We start from the raw sequence: 18,711 nt of genomic DNA on the forward strand, positions 1-18,711 counted from the left end.
GAGTTGCACCTCACTTGAGTGTCATGCATTCATTTCAGAAGAGTGTGTTTGCGGGGCAGCAATCGGATAATAGGAAAGATAATCAATATTAAAAAAACTCAATTTGTGAATTATATTATGAAACCATTTGTAGCCTTGTAAACATACTTTCGTTTCAGAAGTGTGTGTGTGTTACACCTATGCCGTCATGTAACTGTGTTATCTAACATGTAGTGGATCTATTCTGCTCTATCCAAATAAAATCAGGACCCCCTATTTGATTATCAGCTCCAGGTATTTTAATCTCATTTACTATATTGAATATTGGCTGGTTTTAAATTTGATTGATCTGCTGCATTGGGAGTTATTGACAGCTTTTGAAATGGCGATTTAAAAAATAGATCTCTCCACAATTTCAACTCATATACGCCATCACTCATCAGATTCGCCAATACGTCTCACATGTCACAATGATGTCACTAATCAAGTCATGTGACTCACAAAAGCGCTTTTGTGCACGAAATTATGTCTGATACAAACGGCGCCCCATATGGGCCAGCCTAGACCTGAGAGAACAGAGAATCATGGGAGCTGAGGGAGGAGAAGACGGTGGAAGTAGCACAGTCAGCAGACCGATGGGAAACACAGTCACTGGGAGGCAGGAGGTGAGAGCAGTGGAGGCGGGGGTGGAGGGCGAGACGGAGCGGAGATTACGGCGGAAGGTGACAGTGGGTGTGGGGGGTGGGGAGGGAGGGAAAGAGAGGGAGAAAGAGAGGAAGTGGTGCTCTGAGATGTCCAGGGGTGTCAGGGAGAGCGTCGAAGGGGAGCAGCCTCTTGAGAAGATGAGATCCAGCTGGCGGCCGGCCCTGTGAGTTGGGGGAGACGGGGAGAGAGAGAAGATGAGAGAGTGGAGGAGGGGAGGAAATGAGTGGGAGGGGTTGGAGAGGTGGATGTAGAAGTCTCCCGGGAGGATGTCAGGGGAGGAGAGAAGGAAGTCCAGTTCATCCAGGAAGGAGGCGAGTGGACCAGGAGGATGCTCCACGGTAATCAGCCGACTGCCTGAGCTCCCAGGGTCTGCGACAAAACTACCTCGGGCAGCCGCTGAATGTATCCAATCAAACTGCCAAGAATAGAAGTCCGCTTTCAACCAATCAGGCTCTCCTGCGTCCCAGGATCCGCCTCCACCTGCCCTGCAGGTCTGAGAGAGCGACGGAGGGAACTAGTTTTGAAGGAGCGAGAAGGAAAGGTGAGAGCCTGTGTAACACTATAATACTGGACTTAATACAGTTACTTAAACAATACAACCATGTATGCGTGTATGTATATATTCAATACATTGAGCTGATCAATAAATCTACATTAATGTACGTATATATTGAACGTGAGCTCATTACCTCAGGCACGTGTCCTGTGTGAGCAGCAGGTCATTCAATACAGCACGTCTGTCAGTCCTGTCCTCTATACTGTAGCCTGGATGTCAGTGCAAGTCTCAATGCTATGAATTTGTTCAATATATTAGTAGCTAATCTAGTTTAATTTCACAGACAGGTGTGACGGAAATGCTGTACTGACTGACCTGCTGCTCGTACAGAGCGGGGATCTGGGGTAATACACTCACGTGTGCCACTTTACTGATGACTGGGGTGTCACAGATCCTACTACTAATACTACTACTACTACTGGGGTATTGCCCTGCGCCTGCTCTGCATGTCATATAAACACGGCTTCACTGAACAACACGGGACATTTGCACGGGACGAGCACTTCAGCTCATATGTGACTGAACTCAGAGAGGACTGCATTAAGCGTGAATACAGGCTCGCATGCAGCCTTTCAACACGATTTTCCTATTAACCTGACGTTCAGCGTTCAGCTGCATCAACACATCAACACGCAGGTGTCATGGCACTTAAATGACAAACTCATTGCTGTAAGGATGTAATCAAGTCATTCTGTATGTTGTTTGTGCTCTCGTACATCTATTAATCTATCTATCTATACACAGGTAAAATACATTTAAGTGTCATAATGTCAAAATGAATTTCAATAACTGCAAAACCGTATCTTCTTAAAGGTCTGTACCTTAATACCGTACATGTAGCCACTCGATGCAAACTTGTAAAATGAATGTAGATATATTGATCATATGATTGGATCCATTCAGCGACTGCCCGAGGTAGTTTTGTCACAGACCCTGGGAGCTCAGGCAGCCGGAGGTTTACTGTGGAGCAGGAGGGTGGTAGATAAGAGGTGAGAGGGAGAGGGGAGTTCTACTGCATGGCAGTGAAAGTTGTTAGTCAAGAGAGAGAGAAAGGGGGGGAGGAGAGGAGAGGAACGGCACAGAGATGGGGTTTGGAGGGATTAGGGAGGCGGTGGTGAACACGTGACCGCTGAGAGGTAGGAGAGAGCAGGACAGGAATCGGGGAGAGTGTCATAGCTGTCTAGTGTTGATGTGCGGTGTCTCCTCGCTGGAGGTCTTGCCCTTTGGAAGCGGGGCCCAAAAGAGGGGGGCACTGAAGGCTGCTGGTGTCCGCTGGTCTGTGTCAGCGCGTCCGTGTGTTACTGAGAGCAGCTTTAATTCAGTTGCTGGTTGAGGAACTGAAAAAACAAACACAATGCCTTAGTGCTACCAATGTGCAGACCACCAAATGACTATCTCACATTGAGCTTTAATTTGTAGCCCATCATTTGCAAAACAATTCATATTGTAAATGTTTGTTCTGGTAACAAATCAAATGCACACCCTTCTTCCTGGAATTCTACTTCTTATCATTTTTATAGAAAAGCAAGAACTGAGACCACTGAAGATGACATTTAAACAAAAGACATCATGTGCTGTTCGTCACTTACTGCCTAATCAGATGTCTCTCTCTCTTCACACACGTCCTTCTCCTGCAAAAAGGACATGAAGCAGATTAGCCTGATGGGGATTTTTAACCACTAACAAATTAAAAAGAAAGATACACTTTACATGTTCTGTACTGCCCTGGATAAGAAATGCATCTTTCCACAAACATGGGGGCGGTTGTTCAATTGCACCTTCTACACGATTTAATATGAGCAAGAGATTTCGTTTCAGAAGCCACTCGGTCCACGTGTTGTGTCTTAAAACATGTCAATACAGCAGCGAAGGAGCCTGTCTCATTCAAAATGGAAGAAGCAGGGAGTTGTTTAACCCTCACCGGTCTATAAAGGGCATTGACTGCACTGTGTTATCGCCTAGGAAGTATGAATCTTCCGACACAGGGCAGCTACTGATTTTCTTACACGACAGTAATTTACAATGGGCTTCAGAGAGCTATTTTTACAATGTAAAAGTGTAACCAGCTATGAGCCGAGACACAGGAGCTGCCAACCTGCGAACATTGTCTCCAAATGATCCTCATTGGAACTGAAGCCCAGCCCAAAGGCAGAGACCTTTGAGATGCATTGCACTTAAACACTAAGCAAATGCACCCATGAACAGGCTGCTGCTGGTCAGGCACAAGCTCTTTGTAAAGCACAAGACAGCAGGAGCGTTTGTATTTCCCATTCTTCTAATTTGGCCATCAAAGCCTCGTTGAAAGGCGCCCGTCTCCCTGTCTGTCTCCCATTCTCTCTCTCACGGTACAGACCTTGGTCTAATACGCCTTCTGTGTCTTCTTGTCCTCAGCAATGACCGTCTCAAAGAACTCCTTTGTGACGCGCGCCTCCAGGTCCACAGCTCTCTCCTCAGTGTCAACGACCTCTTTCTCCTCCTGCTTGGCCTGCTCCTTCAGGCGCACCTCACGCTTCCGGGCCTCCAGGATCTTCCTCTGCTTTGTGTCCCGTTCAAACATCTGCCGGAAAAAGGAAAAAACCATTAGAAAGGACACGTTTAATAGATTTACTTTGACGCACCCATTAATCTAAACTCATCATGGCAAACTCAGTCTATCAAGACACTCTGTTGGGTCAAAGCAGGAAGCCACCATCAAGTAGCAGTTTTTAGTCCAGGCCTACGATTGGAATCACTTCATGCATTTTCAGAGCCCTTAAACGCCGAATGCTCTCACCGCAGCTGCCAAGGCCTTCTCGTTCCTCTGTAGGGTGCAGAGGCTGGGGGACATCTCCATCAGGGTGACTGTGCCGAGGTGGGAGCCGCAGGCCAGGAATTTCCCGTTGTCCTGAACCCGCAGGCTGCACAGGGCCTCGTCACACACCTGCCGATAGGACACACACAGGTCAGGCCAGCCAGGGGCCACCAAGTCATGTAACAGAGGTTCACACAACCTTGATTGTACTTTGTTTGAACATATTTTAGAAATAAAGGTTAAAATCACATATCTGCACAGTGTCAAATAAGAATTAGCTTTAAGGTATCCCTGAGGAATCTCCTTGGAATTCAGATATTGAGAATGTGTCAGTCTTGCTTTCGTGCACAGCAGGTCAGATGCAGGTGCGAGGGAGATGGGATGGATTGTGAAGACCTACTTTCAGGCTGATAGTTGGGTCAGTCTGTTTGAACAGGAGGTCCCACACATCCAGAGTGCCATCCGCCTTGGCGGTGAAGAACACAGAGGGCCTGAATGGACTCCAGCATCCATCGTTCAGTCTGGTCGTGTCGTTCCTGCACAGAGCAGACTATGAGTGAACCATGGCAAGTAGGAAGATCACACACTGAGGTACTGGATATCAAAGTCACGACAACACTACACACACACACCTTGGCTTCTCGGGGACTGAAAAGATTTGTATTCAGGATCTCTACACAAATAGGATACTCTAAAAACATTCACCTATACATCTGTGCCACATATTATGGATTTACATTAAAATATTTCAATTAGTGAGGCTCAGCAAATTACTTGAATCTTCATACTGTGAGGCCACAGTAAGCAATCAGAATAATATATGATGCTATGCTTCTTAAATGGGGGTTTGAAAACTGATTTATTGAACCCTCCTTACTTGGTCTGCATTATCAGTGACTCCTTTAAGTCCTCAGACCAGATGTGGGTGGACCAATCCGACACGGTCAAGAAGTTTTTGGGCAGGAAAGGGTTCTTCTGTACGGCGTAGACCGGCCCGTGGTGGCCACTGTACGTGCAGACGATCTTCTCTGTGGGGGTCTTTGCGTTTCGGTTGCATGACACCACCAGCCCTTCCTCCGTTCCCACCATGAACCTTGTCATCTGGGTGTACAAAAAAAAAAGGGAAATAAACATGAAAGCAATTTTGCTTTAAACTTCTCATCAGAAATAACAGTCCGTGTGAAACGCATTACTTTTAAAGCCAGCCTTGTGATTCTTCAGACTAGCGGCAGCTTCCATTAAACTTATATATACAGATAATAAGCAATATTTAAAAGGCTTCCTTTGCAGCACTATTCATTCCAAATTAAATGGTACGATTAAACGCCAGCAGTCACTGAAATACAAAGCCCATGAGATCTATTTCATAGAATGCAAAATTATGCAAATTACTAAACAAATTACAGAAAACACTTCAGAAGAATGCGAGGTGCAGCACAGAGAGCCGGGGCAATCCTGATATGTCCACTGCATTCAATTCACTGAGCAGCCCAGTGGGGAGTCAACTGGTTTTGTGGTCAGAAAAGGGGTACAGAAATAGAGGGAGTCTTACCACAGTGGGGTCCATCGCTAGAGAAACGGCCCCAAGAGCACTGTCCAGATTGCCTCTCTTAGTGGGATCCAGCACCAAGCTCTCGGTGGGTTCGCTCAGATTTCGGATGTCCCACCACAGCACCTACAGAGGACAAAGAGCAGCACTTTACAGGAGGTCAGCAGCAAGTATGAAGCTCGGGAAGATTCATGCGCTGAATGTATGGAAATCCCAGATGTGTCTGGGTACTGAGGGCATGCATTATTTCTTCATATCTTTGCCAAACAGATTTCACAAAACCTTTCCTACTCTCGACATAGTTGATTTACAATTAATGAAAAGGACCAAAAGGGGGGCACCTGGCCGTCTGTGGATGCAGACATGGTGAAAGTTCCCGTCTTTGATGGTGACCAGAGGACTTTGTAGGCAGGGTCTTTGTGGCTTTGCTCCATCGTTGACATTCCCACCGGCTGGCTGCCCTTACGGGGATCCCAGTAGGCTGGTCAGAAACAAGCTTGTTACACATAATCCCATTTACATTTACCGTATCATTTCTATAATGAACTATTTCAAGTACGTAGGCTTCAAAGACAGGAATAATCACTTTTAAACTGAATGGCAATGAACCACACTTTCATCATGAAAGCCATTTTAAATGAATAGGGAGGACGTCATCTATATTTAATACATATTAATAAATATTAATATTAATAATAATAAATATTATTTCTAAATAATTCAAAAGAGACTAGACATGCTAAAGAACCCTTGAAGGCCATACACAAGGGTGATAAATGTTCTGAAATCCCAGCTGTGAGTGGTCAATCCATTGATTCACAGTAATTGTTTGTCAGCTCTGATTGAAAGCAACATTGTCTGAAGAGCATCTCACCTATCTGTCCGTTATAACAGCCGCCAACCAGGATGTGAAAGTCTTTGGGGTTGTACTCCAGAGAGACGAGGGGGGACTCGGGCTTCAGGGTCATCTCGGGTTCGCTGGGGTTCTCTGGAGGGAAAGCAGGTGAGCGTTACAGTTCCCTTACATTAAATCAGTTTGCAATGTGGATCTTGTTATTCAGTCACTGTTTTGGGACACTGAACCTCTTGCTAATCCTTTTCTGTATGTGCGAGGGCTGACTCACCAGCATCCCATATGTAGGAGTCACAACTCATGTGATTGGGGATTCCCAGGAACTCCAGAGAGGAGCAGGCCACTGCCACCTTCTGACTGCCATCGGGGTGCCAGGACAGGCTCGTAGCCATATACTTGACTTCGTTTGGGTTCCTGGAGACACAAATCGAGAGAATGCACAACAGGACTGGTTTCCCCATCAAATGACTGAGATTTTCCAAGATCTGCTTGTTTTCCCATTGTGTAACAGTTTAGAATCTATGCAGGGGAGAGATTTTTACTTTCTCAAGAAACCAAATGCAACCACAGACAAAAAGAAAAAAACAAAACTTCCCAATCCTCCCTTTATCTAAACAGTGAAGATCACTAACTCCACAGTATGCTCTGCTGTTGCATTACACTGACCCGACTCGTATTATTACCTGAAGACATTGGTCACTTTTACTGAAAGCTGCACATCCCTTTCTTCTAGAACTCCCTCCTCTCCAAAATAGTCCTCGTGAATGTCAGTGGCGTTGTTCTGTTTGATGCAGTGCTCCATGTCCTGTCGTAAGGAAGGACATGTGATTTATTTGGTGCAGCTCTTTCGGGAGCCCAAGTCACACAAACCATATTTTAAACCATTTATTTCTGACATTAACAAGCCCACTGTAGTTTGAAATGTTTTACAGCCAGTACTCACACTGCCCAGCTGCTTGATGGAATTGATGTAGTGCTCATCTTTCGCCACCTTCTTTCTATACCGTGTTGTTTGCTCGGTATCCTCTGGGTTGATGTCTTTTGACCAGCCACCCTCCATGTGGCTGACCCCTCGTGTTTCTCACGCAAGCCGCTCTGTGTTCACCTGTGAAGTAACAAACGATGCAGGGCACTTGCGATTCAGACTGTATTTAGACAGTTGCCGCAGCTCATAACTGAACTTAAACCAATCTGATGAAGATCAAAACTAATCTAGACCTCAATGGAGTCAGAGAGAAGGGCCCACAATAACGTGGGCATTAGTGGGTTAAATCCCTAGGTCAATCACAGCCTACACAAGGGCAGAGTAATCAAGCTAGCTTGCAATATAAATAGGTACACGCTGTACCATAGATTAACAGAATACCTCTGCCCATAGACACAGCTTAATTAATGAACATGTTAGTGTGGTGCAGGAGCCCCATTTCAATTTGAGAGCCTCAATCTACAGCAGTTCCCTCATTGTGATATTGTCATCTGCACATCTCTGTCTCTTCTTTGACTGCCAAAGAACAAAGATGACCACCTAGACCAAACTTTTACTACAGGTGTAAGCCCTGAAGACATCCACAGCTCTGATATGAAGAGAATCTCCCCAGGGGTACAAAAACAACACAGGAACAAAGCAAGCGAGAAAGAGAAACCAGACCTCGTGCTCAGACATCTCCTGGACGCACTGTGTAGTGGTGTCACAGGGATTTCTCTTGATGAACTGGAGGGCCTGAGTTGGATCTGGAAGGATGTCCACATGCAGCTCAACCAGCTGGTACGAGAAGTTGCTTTGCCGGCCGAATTCGCAGCGCAGCTTGGTGTACACATTCACTACCTCACATGGTGACTGGTGGGGGCACAAGGAGCAATATTAATCAATATTACATTCCTGCGAGTATACAAGACGGCTGGAACAAAAACAACAGGTTGCGAATGCATAGAGAAGACTTTTGTGAGGGATTAGGATTAGATAGGGGTCCTTGTTTTCCACCGGGTGACCCCTCTGCCCGCACCCCCATTTATATATATATATATATATATATATATATATATATATATATATATATATATATATATATATATATACACACACACACACACACACTACATGTATTGAACTAGTGAACACCAGAAACTGATGTGCCGCCGGAGAGCAAACAGTGCTGAGCCATGCAGCAGTAATAATAATAAAAATACTATGATATAATTACCCTATATATATATATATATATATATATATATGTATATATATAAATAATATAGCGACTCGAACGGGAGCAATATATATATATATATATATATATATGCTATGTATATACCACAGTTTTGTGCTTTTCTCGTTAAAAAAGCATAAAAATGGGCAGAGCTCTATACTCACGTCTTGTTCTTCACCAGGGGGAAACATAAAGAGCCAGTCCGGTCTGCGCGTCACAATACAGACACCCGGAAGCAAGAAGAGCCGCTTCATGGAACTCTGGAACTCCGGGTTGCTTGGAAACGCGCTAAGCCCCTCCCCCTTCGGGCAACGCATTGGACTCGGAAGAGCAGCCGGGGAACCAAAGAAGTTTTACAATCTACTATTATTATTATTATTATTATTATTATTATTATTATTATTATTATTAGGCTACTAATCTAATTGATCCTAATCCATGTTCAATATCCACTTCATCCAATAAGATCACGGCAATTGTTTATAATAACTAATATAACCGATGATGATTATTATGAACTGATATTATTGTGTTACATTATCTTCCCAACAAAGAGTGATTCACGTTTTAAGTGAAATAATTTGCTGTGTTTATCTTTAAGGGAGATCACGACAAATTAATAACAGATCATAACTGATGCTCGTTTCCCTCTGTCCTGCTGGTGTTGTAATGTGTGTGAGAACATGGCGGATTCATAACGATAATAATTACAACTAGATACTTTGTCTGCATGCATGTGACAGACCTCATATACAGTTGATCATGCATGATATATTACTGGATATGTATTATGTTATGGTAGTCTGCAGGTCATATCCTTGATGGTTTGTAATCGAAGTAGTATTTGGTTATTTTTATTTATTTATTTATTTATTATTAGACGCCCTTGTCCAGGGCGACTTACAAAATATAAGAGCAACACAAAGTGCAATAATACAGTGCAGTTCAAGGCATAACACATTTTACAAATTCAATTTACACAAGAGTATTCAAGATATACAGTAAACAATATATAAGGTGTTACATCCTAGATCAGGGGTAGTCAAATCCGGAGAGCCAGACGCTTATGAATGGACCGTGAGAATAATGTTAATGAACTTAATATGATGTTTTGTATGTATCGCCGCCCTTCCTGGTTATTAGGCGGCAGGATGTGACGCATCAATGCCGGATGTCCTGCAGAGCCGCGTCCCGGGGGCGGGGAGGTGGCGGCCGCAGGGTCCCGGCTCCGCGGCGCTGAACTCGGGCTGGACTGGCAAGCGCGGCGCTGTGTGCTCGTCCAAAGCACAGGTACTCGCTCTGTTTTCCTGATTTCTCTAATACACAGCTACACTGCGGATCGTTTGTCGTGTGGACAAATGTCAACCTTGTCCAATGAATATACTACATATAAGCAACGGGGTATATTAGAAATGCACAGAATCGTGTGTTGGAAACGGTCATTTGAAGGTGTGACCCCCCTCTGAAGTCTGGACCTTGACTAGACCTTGACCAAGAAATTTGGACCCTGACACGAAATAATTGACTACCCCTGTCCTAGACTGTAAAAGCTGACAAGTGCAGATTAGATGTTAAGTCACAGTCAAGGGCCAAGGGTAAGGGGACATAGGGCCAATCAAAATAAACAATGAGTAACAATGAGAAACAATGAGTAAGCAAGAAGTATGACACACACTGTATAAGTGAAATTATACAATTATTATTATTATTGATCTTACAGTGGAAATAGCCTCAAAAGTAATTAAACTGCTTTTACATCATAACCACATTATAATATGCAAATACTAGTATAAACATGGTAAAATGTGGAAAAATCATGGTCAAGAAATGTGGAAAAACATAAAATGATGGTAAAAACATTGTACAATTTGATATAGTGTAGTGAGGTCCAGCTAACAGGGAATGTCCTGGGAACTTTAGGGAACGTTTTCTTTGGGACGTTTTTAAAATGTTCTGCAAACATACTGAATGTTATAAACAGGTCCGCTTTAGGTCCTTACTTGACATTACAAAGTGGACCTGCGCAGGACATAAGGAGACTTGTGGTCCCCCAGTGGTCAGAGCAGGACTTTATGATTGCATGACATTTAGAAACGTTCCAGTTTGGTCCCATTTTGGTTTCTGTTATGACATTACAATCCTGACATTCACAGGACTTTGTGAAATGTCCCCTTTTGGTTCTCTATTGGTTATGGCAGGATGCTATAATCAGGACATTCACAGGACTTAGCTTCTTGTTTGCTTTTAGTGGTAGGATGTTATAATTAGGAACTTTTTAACAGGGTTTACAGTCAAACACGGTAGAGGTGCAAGATAACAGAATTAATCAGAATCTCAAACAATAATTAAAAAGCAGCACACTCTTAAATCACTACAATATGAAATCAATTAATTTCAATTAGGCAAGAAACCCACCAATGTTTCGCCCAATAAGCCTTCATCAGGGTTTAGTGAATCTGAGATCATGCATCAGATGTCAATTGAATTCAATGGGTAATAATGTTATTCAGTTAGCTGACAAGAATGGGTTTATTGAGTTTTAGTTTTTCTATCATTAATTAGCAATCACATTTTTTAACTAAAATTGACATTCCTCATTTATCTTAATTATCAATGTGAAGGAGCCCTCCCAGCTGCTCAATGGGGGAGAGACAAAGTTGTGGGAACACAAAGGAGTAGTGCAAAAAAACAGTTTATTCCAAAGTAGGGCAGTGTTCAAGCAGGGAACCAAAAATCACAGTCAGCAAAAATAAGTCCAAACAAACTATTTGAAACAAAAAATATAAAAAACTCAGGACTCTCTGTAACTAAAAGCTAAATGTAATTGAAAATACCATCAACTAAACAGATCCATACTTCAGTCATACTTCTCTCTACTGACGCATCCAGCACTGCTCCCTCAGTTCAAACCAACAAAGAAAACTATAAAGAAACCTAAACCCACAACTTAACCTTGTGTTTCCTATAAAATTCCCCAAACAATAAAAAGCATTTCAATTCTGCCCCCCCCAATAACCCAGATTCCACTGTTCATCAATATACTCCCCCCCATAGATAAAAACTTGGCCTTGCCCGCCCCTTTACATACCATGCCATTGGTGGCCCGCACCCCTTTAATTAAACCTAAATGGTGATGCACACAGACATGCATGTCACTCCCGTAATCCAAACTACACAAGGTTTGTACAGGATTTAACAAAGATCTTAATAACACAACTAAACTTAAGAATTGACCGATTGCCTTTATCAAAAGGAGACATCTAAGCTGTCTCAGTGAGAAACAATATCATATAGTAAACGGAGAACTGAAAACCAGTTTAATCCTTAGCTTTCTTTTAACATGTTAGTCAAATATATTTACTTTTAAACAATTACAGGAACAGTCTTACACTATTCATACTTGTTTGGTTGATTACTGGTGATCATACAGTGAGTGAAGATCAGGATCGCAGTGACAGACAGAAATGACTAATAAGGTGATCTAGATTTTTACCTGTTCGGCAGGTGCTTGCCAGTACACCTGAGGGGAACTGTGAGGGACAAGAGGGGGAACCTCACCATTAATTGAAAAGAAGTTCGGACAAGCAAAACAATGGGAAAAAGTGCATCACATAATGTGACTTCCAAAAAAATAAAAAATAAATAAAAAGGTAAAACAAATGTTTTTTTTTTTTAAATAAAACAATTCAATTTAAACAATTGTTTGTTTATTTATTTAAATTATTTTGTTATTAATAAGCTGTGCTTATAGGGATAGACATTATCACATTGAGTATGGGTTAAATAATAGTGCTATGTATCTTTGTCTACTCCTTTTTAATGTATGCATATGGCTCAATGCAGTATGTTACTATATTGTTTACAAGAATTTGTTATTCATAGCCATACCATATACCATATATATACACTCACCTAAAGGATTATTAGGAACACCATACTAATACTGTGTTTGACCCCCTTTCGCCTTCAGAACTGCCTTAATTCTACGTGGCATTGATTCAACAAGGTGCTGAAAGCATTCTTTAGAAATGTTGGCCCATATTGATAGGATAGCATCTTGCAGTTGATGGAGATTTGTGGGATGCACATCCAGGGCACGAAGCTCCCGTTCCACCACATCCCAAAGATGCTCTATTGGGTTGAGATCTGGTGACTGTGGGGGCCAGTTTAGTACAGTGAACTCATTGTCATGTTCAAGAAACCAATTTGAAATGATTGGACCTTTGTGACATGGTGCATTATCCTGCTGGAAGTAGCCATCAGAGGATGGGTACATGGTGGTCATTAAGGGATGGACATGGTCAGAAACAATGCTCAGGTAGGCCGTGGCATTTAAATGATGCCCAATTGGCACTAAGGGGCCTAAAGTGTGCCAAGAAAACATCCCCCACACCATTACACCACCACCACCAGCCTGCACAGTGGTAACAAGGCATGATGGATCCATGTTCTCATTCTGTTTACGCCAAATTCTGACTCTACCATCTGAATGTCTCAACAGAAATCGAGACTCATCAGACCAGGCAACATTTTTCCAGTCTTCAACTGTCCAATTTTGGTGAGCTTGTGCAAATTGTAGGCTCTTTTTCCTATTTGTAGTGGAGATGAGTGGTACCCGGTGGGGTCTTCTGCTGTTGTAGCCCATCCGCCTCAAGGTTGTACGTGTTGTGGCTTCACAAATGCTTTGCTGCATACCTCGGTTGTAACGAGTGGTTATTTCAGTCAAAGTTGCTCTTCTATCAGCTTGAATCAGTCGGCCCATTCTCCTCTGACCTCTAGCATCAACAAGGCATTTTCGCCCACAGGACTGCCGCATACTGGATGTTTTTCCCTTTTCACACCATTCTTTGTAAACCCTAGAAATGGTTGTGCGTGAAAATCCCAGTAACTGAGCAGATTGTGAAATACTCAGACCGGCCCGTCTGGCACCAACAACGATGCCACGCTCAAAATTGCTTAAATCACCTTTCTTTCCCATTTAACATTTAAGAACCCTACACAATAACGTCCTGGTAATGTTTACTTGTGACGTTCTTTTATGGTCTTGGGAATGGCACAGGGATGTTCATAGGAATGTCACAAAAGACATCCTGCGAAACACTTAGGTAACCGTACAAAAAACTGGTTCTGATGTTTTTAATAGTTTTGGGAATGGTATAGGGATGTTAATAGAACATGATAGGAACGTCACAAAAGACATCCAGGGAACACTAAAAAAATAACGTCTTAACGTTCGCTTGTGACGTTCTTTTATGGTCTTGGGAATGGTAGCGGGAAGTTTATGTTAGCTGAGGTGTATCTTGGTAAAAATATGGTAAAATATACACACACACATACACAGAACATATGGGCCAAACACAGCAGTTGTCCCATACGACACTCCCCCGTCCCCTACAAACGACCTTGCATCCATGACACGCCCACGACACTCCACAGCTTTCCACATCTCTAGTAATCAGTCCATTTAGAAGTGCAAATGTATTGCTTAATTTCCATGTTAATATGTTGAACTAATAGACTATCACACACAAACAAGCCACACGCACACTGATATATGCATGCCAGTTCCAGACGTGTAGGATCAGGTTCACTGAATTTCTAGTTAAATAAAAAATCCTCCATCCATCTTTATTCACAAAATATGAAACAAAGCACCAGCTGGTACACATTGCGTTTCATACTTAATTTAAAACAAAACGTTCCGATGTAAATGGATTTAACTTCTCGGACATCTTGTGAATCCCGAGAACTGGTCTAAATCTACTCGTGCATAAGTAGGCCTACATGTTTTGTGATGGACATTTTTATTTTCTGGTGTCCTCAAAATCGCAAGCCTCAGATTTTGCAAAGGCTGGTTCTATTCAGGTTCAGGCTACTATACATCCTCTCTGACTGTGACAGTTCCTCTTTGTATCTGTAAAGTATCAGGAGTGTCTGGAGTTCGAAGCCTTTATTCTTCTTTTTAATGTTCTCATCCATGAGTCGCAGTTAAATACCTAAGCATGATAAAATAGACTGGATAGGATCCTTGGATCCCTTATTTATAAATGACACCAAACGAGCACGATGGGTTGAATGGCCTCCTTTTGTTTGTAAAATCTTTCTTGGGCAATAAAATGTTATTTTAGGTTTGTTTTTGCCAAAAATATAATAAGAAACAAGTTGTTTTTTCCCCTCATATTCATCTGGAAAACAAATGTTCCAAAGGCCTGAATAAAATTTCTTGGTATCAATTCTTCAAAACCACAGTGTTTAAGAAGGACTAGTTAGAGCTCATCTGTGGACAGTTCTGTGCTCTACACTTCAAGAAAGATATCGCTGCTCTAGAGGCGGTTCAGAGGAGAGCAACCAGACTTATTCTTCTTCACTTCTTCACACAGAGAGGCGTCACAATCTGAACAAACTCCCCAGCGATGTGGCTGAAGAGACAATTTGGGAACATTCAAAAACAGACTGGATAGGATCCTTGATCACTTAGTTATTAATGGACACCAAACGAGCATGATGGGGCGAATGGCCTCCTCTCGATTGGACACTTTCTTAAATTCTTTCTGTGTTGCCCTCCAATTAGATTAGGTAATTCAGCAAGAACAAATAATGTCCTGTCCGCAGGGCACAATGCAGAAAACAGATTGTGATGATGTACCTATTCATTTAAACTCAAATTAAGTGAAAGGTACATACTGTGTGTTATTTGATCTCAATAATGATCATCAAATAAGCATCCTAAGGCAATTACAGAGAAATTTTATTCCAGCATTAATGCAGAAAATAACTTTCTGGGCTAGAAATAACTCACAAATGCCTAAAAACAGAATTAAATTATCTTAATGTATATTGAACAAATTAATTGGGTGGAATTTTCCCTCTGAAGAAAGTGGAGCTCACTATAATTTGTAGCATAAAGTTGTTGAAATAACAAAAAGCTAAAATCTTAAAGTTTACAGCATTACATGTTTGAGTCAGAACACATCATCAATCCTATGTTTGTCTATTCAATCTAAGAAAGCCTAATTCCCATGACAGATACTAGACAGCAGGGGTGTCCAACCCTGGTCCCGGAGAGCCTCAATCTTATAATTCACCATAAATCACCAATTTCTAAATACTGGGAACGCATGCAAGTTGCTAAAACAACTTAGAGCCTCAGCCCAGGGAATTGTTGCCTCGAGAGGCTGAAGGTATTCAAATGATTGCTCCAGTGCTTGAGTTTACCAGACCACCTGCTTCATCGTTCAGAATGGAATATTTCCAGGTGTTTAGAAAATGGTGATAGAAAAGTGACCTCTGAAACCTGCCGGATCGGGTCTCTCAGGACCAGGGGTGGAGACCTCTGCGGTACTGAAACATTGTGTTGAATGTCAGGGTCATGCAAATCACAGCCAGTCAAGTCAGTCCTACATCAGAGATCGCTGCTGCAGCACAGTCTTTATGCACTTCGTCTCCATGCTCTTATTTCTTTACTTATTTATAAAGAATTTTGCAATAGACAATTACTAAATAGATCCCCACACACACACATTGTACAAATCAGCAAATTACTACATTTATTTCACTGCTTCAGTCCTTTCACCAGCACAAGAAAGAGTGAGACATCTGAATATGCAGTCAGTCCATTCACCTCTTCACACAGAGAGGCCTACAAACTAGGATGTCTCAAACAGGTCACTGTTAGATTGTCTTAGATTATCATTCATTTCGACCATCTTTGCAAGAGGCATTTGAAAAACACTCACTTGACTGTGATATCTGATTGGCAGAGGTTTCTAAACCAGGAGTCAGAGTTAGGAGGATTTTCCTGTGATTTAATATCTTATTTGCTGTATATCTTAGTGCATCTGCTTCTGACAAGGCATCCTTACACAGATTGTAAGGCAGTGAGGCGGGGAAGGAAATTGGTGTCGCACAGTGCTGTGAGGTGCATTATGGGAGTATTTTCACCGACTCCTGTGAAGCACTAATGGGATTTGACTTCCTCTTTTGTGAAAAATGAGAGGCCTGGCTGATTATTGGGACTTAATAGAAATAATGGTTGAAAATTGGGGGTACACGTGATGTATAAGACTTTCTTTACCACACACACAATTTCAATACAGTACAAAATAACAGCCTACATACTCCTTGCAATAATAATAATCTCATACAGCCAACCGTTACGTAGAGGAATTGCATGTTTAGTAAAGCCGTGTCCATCTGCAGCATCCCCCCCCAACCGCTGTGGTCCAGCCTGTTTCTGAGCCTTTAATTTCTCAGACAGACAGAGTTCTCCCACTTCAGCCACTGTTCTGTTTCTCATTGATAAGCGTCACACGAGCCGAGGAAATACAATACATGGATATTACAGCAAAAAGGACAGTGTGTGTCTCATTGTGTTAATTTTTGGCTCCATCTAGTGGGCTCTCAGGTATTGTAGCGGCATACATGGGAACTCCCATTAGAACAGTCAATGTCAGGTCATCTGTTACATCAGCAGGCAACTGGATTTCCACCTGTAAAGAAATCACACACACTGCAGAGTGAGATCATAATAAACCCCCATCTACTGATACAATCCAGGAAATTCAGGAAATGCAATCTGCTCTTAGAATACATATTTCAGTAATACGAGTACAAACAGGATTTGATTGTGAGGGACAACTACATGACATATCTATATATGCGTCTTTATATCTTGAGCAAGTTAGAACCTTTTTGATGTTTATTTGTGTAATACAAAATGTTTAAGTTGAAGATGGAAATAAGATCACACACACACACAGTCTAGTCTCACACCCAGCTGTATCATTTCAGGGACAGACTCCTGGGCTGCTGCACCTGGACTAATTCACCAGCAATGCTCTCACTGGACAGCTGTTGGTTCCACCTCTGTTCTTGGCTGGTCTCCACTGAGGACGCTGCCTGATCCACAGGAGCCGGTGTGTCCGGTACATAAACAGTAGAGCTCAATTGATTCACTGCAGGGCCCTGGCATAATGTCACGAAATACTCCCAAACAATCCTATGAGACAAAAACAATTCCCATAAACTGATTTTGGGAATATACAGCAAAAATATTGTACCTATGTTTTATGACTACCATTTATTTTACTGTAGTTTTCATTCTTAGTTCATCCAGGATAAACCCCCTTGATATTAAAGTAGGTTCATGATTCAGCACTTACTAGAATATCTGTGGTACTGCTTCTGGATTCCAAAGTTTTCTCTCAATATTGTTTCCCCACGATGTTTACTTTCCTAAAGGGAAAGACAGAGACCAGATCTTACTTGCATGACATCTGTACATCGAATAAGTAAAATACAACTTTTAGTGATTCAGGAGATACTCTGTATATGGTCAATCCCATATGCGTCTTGCAGGATACACTGCTGTTCTTCTGCCCCACTCTCTCCATCAGATACATTCCCAGTTTAAATGGGGATCAAGTAAATGTAGGGCAATTTAATTAAAGCCACCATCTTTCAGTTTACCAAGTATCTGGAGGGCATGTTCACTTTTCTGCTTTTAGAAATAACACTGTTTTGAGACAAAAAAAAAAAGCAGTTACAACGTTTTGCACTGATAAAGCTGTATAGATACACATCTCACCACATTAGGTTTTGCAGTTTGAGGCTTTTGCCACATGATATTCAGGTAATTTTCCTTTTCTTTACCTTTTCTGTTTCCCAACAAAGTATTTATTTGGCCAAAATAAAGTACAAAATAAATTTCATTTCTAAAACTCTGAAAATATAAAATAATAGCAGCACGCCAACAAAGAAAACTTTCTTCACATAAGATCTGTGCATGCGTTTCAGAAATTCTGTCTATAAGATATTAAAGCACATACCGTTGCACAGAATTGACAAAATATATTACATGTTAATCTAAGAAGCTTTGACAGAGTGGACACATGGTCTTAAAGGCTTCTGTGATTCTCAACTCACTCTCACTACATGCTTTGACGTTTCTTGGTTGAAGGGTACCAGGTCGAATTTCCATAGTTTTCCATATCACACTACACGTGATATTGACATTCAAGGCCGCAGTGCTAAAACACAGTCTTGTCTTAGTTTATTTAAAGGGACAACATTTTA

At 42.0% G+C, this 18,711-nt stretch overlaps 1 pseudogene; it reads right to left on the bottom strand.

Annotated features, from left to right (window-relative positions):
• Positions 1-832: 832 nt before the first annotated feature.
• LOC136747597 (dynein axonemal intermediate chain 2-like) lies at positions 833-8,969 on the bottom strand (annotated as a pseudogene).
• Positions 8,970-18,711: the final 9,742 nt, after the last annotated feature.

This window comes from Amia ocellicauda, chromosome 4 (genome assembly GCF_036373705.1).
Source record: "Amia ocellicauda isolate fAmiCal2 chromosome 4, fAmiCal2.hap1, whole genome shotgun sequence".
NCBI lineage: Eukaryota > Metazoa > Chordata > Actinopteri > Amiiformes > Amiidae > Amia > Amia ocellicauda.